At 36.6% G+C, this 3,579-nt stretch overlaps 1 pseudogene across 1 annotated transcript in view; it reads left to right on the top strand.

Moving 5' to 3' along the window:
- Window positions 1-2,500, top strand: part of LOC144961600 (choline transporter-like protein 4 pseudogene) — a 3,796-nt pseudogene extending 1,296 nt beyond the window's left edge. Inside the window, exons 2-3 of the transcript XR_013643220.1 lie at window positions 1,505-1,636; window positions 2,401-2,500. The product of XR_013643220.1 is annotated as a choline transporter-like protein 4 pseudogene (transcript). The remainder of the gene's footprint in view (window positions 1-1,504; window positions 1,637-2,400) is intronic.
- Window positions 2,501-3,579: the final 1,079 nt, after the last annotated feature.

A 3,579-nucleotide genomic window follows, 5' to 3' on the forward strand; every position in this document is an offset into this window, starting at 1 on the left:
TTCTGTTTCCTCAAAGACCCCACCCGCTTGGCTATCCCAAACATTTGTACAAAGGAGGAGAAAATTCCTTTACTCATTTTGGTCCATCTGTAAGGAACACCATTCCACAGATCACCCGGGAGTCCAAATCATTGTCTGTGTTCAAGAAATCATTGAAAATATTCTTTTTTGTTAGTTGATATTATGTGATTTCATAAAAAATGAATTTGTGCTGATGTAAAGCGCCAAGAACTGCATTGCTGGGGATGCTATGGCGCTATATAAGAGTCTTTTATTACTTTTGTTATATATTGTCAATTCCACCCTTGTCAAAAATCTATTTTTAGTAACACCGGATGCATGAGAAAAACAACATTTTTGAAAAGCTACTTGTTCAAAGGATAATTGGAACTAAAAAGAAACAATTAAAACGAAACAAAACTTGAGCATTGATATAGCGCAATATATACAAAACGAGCTCAAAGCGTTTACAACACTTGACATGTTAGACGAAACATGACGCCTGCTAGGTGATATTACATTTTTTTCCCCACAGAGACAACACTGCATACGTTCAAACAAATGTGAGTAAAGAGGCTTATCGAATGACTCAATCATGCGGGACTTTAAGAACCCAAGACCACATAGCCGCACTATTTTTTTTGTTATTGAGTTATAGAGGGAACGAAATTGACGTCACTCAGCTCTTTGTTATTGTTTTTAGACAGCCATTTTAATGATTTGTTATCATTAAGTCTGTCAATCAGACTATATACCTTTAAGGTGTGTTGGTACATTATATCAGGCTGGCGGATGTTGTATTTTACCCAAACACATAGTACCAATAGTAAAATCCGGTTTCCCCCAAAACTAACGGGTATAATATGTAATACCATTTAAATATACATTAATCCTTTTCATTTCCAGCGTGTTAATACAGTTTTAACGAATACAACGACCTCAAAGACAATCCTAAAATCGGGTTTCCTCCCAAAACTAAAGGGTATAATAGTACCATAACATATTATACATAAGTCATATTCATTTCCAGCTTATTACTACAGTTTTAACGAATGACACGACATCAAAGACAAGAGTGAAATCGGGGTTCCCCCAAAACTAACGGGTATAATATGTGATACCATTTAACATATACATTAATCCTTTTCATTTCCAGTGTGTTATTACAGTTTTAACGAATTCAACGACCTCAAAGACAATGGTAAAATCGGGTTTTCCCCCCAAAACTAAAGGGTATAATATGTAATACCATTTAACATAATATACATTAACCCTTTTCATTTCCAGCGTGTTATTACAGTTTTAACGAATACAACGACCTCAAAGACAATGGTAAAATCGGGTTTTCCCCAAAACTAAAGGGTATGATACGTAATACCATTTTACATATTATTATAATACATTAACCCTTTTCATTTCCAGCGTGATTCCTAAGTTTGAATGAATACTAAAGGGTATAATAATACCATTTAATATATTATACATTAACCCTTTTCATTTCCAGCGTGTTACTACAGTTTTAACGAATACAACGACCTCAAAGACATGAACGCCACAGCGGAGTACGAGATTTCAAGCAAATTTGCTGACAATTTCAACTACTACACCTCGCTCAAAGAGACTTGGCTTGCCTTTGGTAAGACTGGAAAAAAAATTAAAAACAATGATGAGGGAGATTTTAAGATCTAGAAGAATAATGTGGACGATTCGGGTATATCCTTTATCAATAGATAGAACCATGAGTAAAACAGAAAACACAAATTGGATTGGTGATTGTTGAATGTCCTGTTTCAGGCGGAGTATTATAATCATACCTTCTGTTGAATAGTGAGTACAATTATTTCAATTGCTGGTATTGTTGTCGCAGTCAGCATTTGCCATCATCATCATCATCATCATCATCATCATCATCATCATCATCATCATCATCATCATCATCATCATCATCATCATCATCATCATCATCATCAATAACGTCATCGTCATCTCTATCATCTCTATCATCATCATCATCATCATCATCATCATCATCATCATCATCATCATCATCATCATCATCATCATCAATAACATTATCGTCATCTCTATCATCTCTATCATCATCATCATCATCATCATCATCATCATCATCATCATCATCATCATCAATAACATCATCATCATCATCATCATCATCATCATCATCATCATCATCATCATCATCATCATCATCATCATCATCACCATCATCATCATCATCATCAACAAAAACATCTTCATCATCATCATCATCATCATCATCATCATCATCATCATCATCATCATCATCATCATCATCATCATCACACTCATCATCATCTTTATCATCAACAACAAAAACATCGTAATTTTCATCATCATTACCATCATCTCCACCTCCAGGTATCATCACCGCTGTCGTCATAGGAGTCCTCCTCCTGTTGTTCCTATTCCTAATCAAAAGAATTTGTATCGCGATCGAACTCATCAAAGAAGCGAGCAGGTAAGATCCGAGTACCTCGATGGCTAAATATTAAGTTGTGTTCTCGGCTTATCACAATATCCAAGCAATGTTGACAGTGTTCACTGACCGAATGGTTATCGATGATCGTGATAGATTCTGGCCCGGACACATTGTGTCCTTGAGTAAGACACTTAAGTTGAGAAGTTATAGGCAGTTACGTATATGGTATGAGTATTAGTACTAAAAGGACCCATAACAGGCGACTGGTACTGTATAAAAGGGAAATATGATTCAGTATGAGTACCTCGATGGCTAAATATTAAGTTGTCTTCTCGGCTTATCACAATATCCAAGCAATGTTGACAGTGTTCACTGACCGAATGGTTATCGATGATCGTGGTAGATTCTGGCCCGGACGCATTGTGTCCTTGAGTAAGACACTTAAGTTGAGTACCTTAAGTTATAGGCAGTTACGTATGTGGTATGAATATTAGTACTAAAAGGACCCATAACAGGCGACTGGTACTGTATAAAAGGGAAATATGATTCAGTATGACCTGTTGAGGAAATGAATGTAACATGAAGCGCATGGAGCATGATAAAACCGCGGAAACGCGCTATATAAATGTCCATATTTATTTATTTATTTATCTGTCATCGATTAGTTTATAAACACGTCTTAGCCTTGTGTTTCAGTGGTATGACATTCACCTACGGGTCGCAAGGTCCAGGTTCAAGTCCTGTTCTTCACGAGCGACGCGTTAACAGGCTGCATGTCTCGACCTACATGTCAAGTGTTACCACTTGAAAAGCAGGTTTAGTGGATATTAGTCTATATAAATGCCCAAGTTACATATAAATCTCCGACATGCGTCCCTATAAATAGTATGCGCCTGGCTAAGAAGCTCACAACATTGCCATCCGGAAGCAGAACTGACCAACACACAAAACTCTGTGTAACCTTGAATGTTTATAGTTTGGTTAATACATTTCAGGGAGAATTGGATTCAATAGTCTGATGTCACGTCGCCCAGCAACGGCGAGCAGCGTGGTTCTAAACAAAGAAAATTGGTACTTTTTATTCTTCATGCTGGCTAGAACTTTACATATGTCATGTG

Source organism: Berghia stephanieae, unplaced genomic scaffold (assembly GCF_034508935.2).
Source record: "Berghia stephanieae isolate SIO BIC M18660-M18661 unplaced genomic scaffold, UCSD_Bste_1.3 scaffold3228, whole genome shotgun sequence".
NCBI classification, from domain to species: domain Eukaryota; kingdom Metazoa; phylum Mollusca; class Gastropoda; order Nudibranchia; family Aeolidiidae; genus Berghia; species Berghia stephanieae.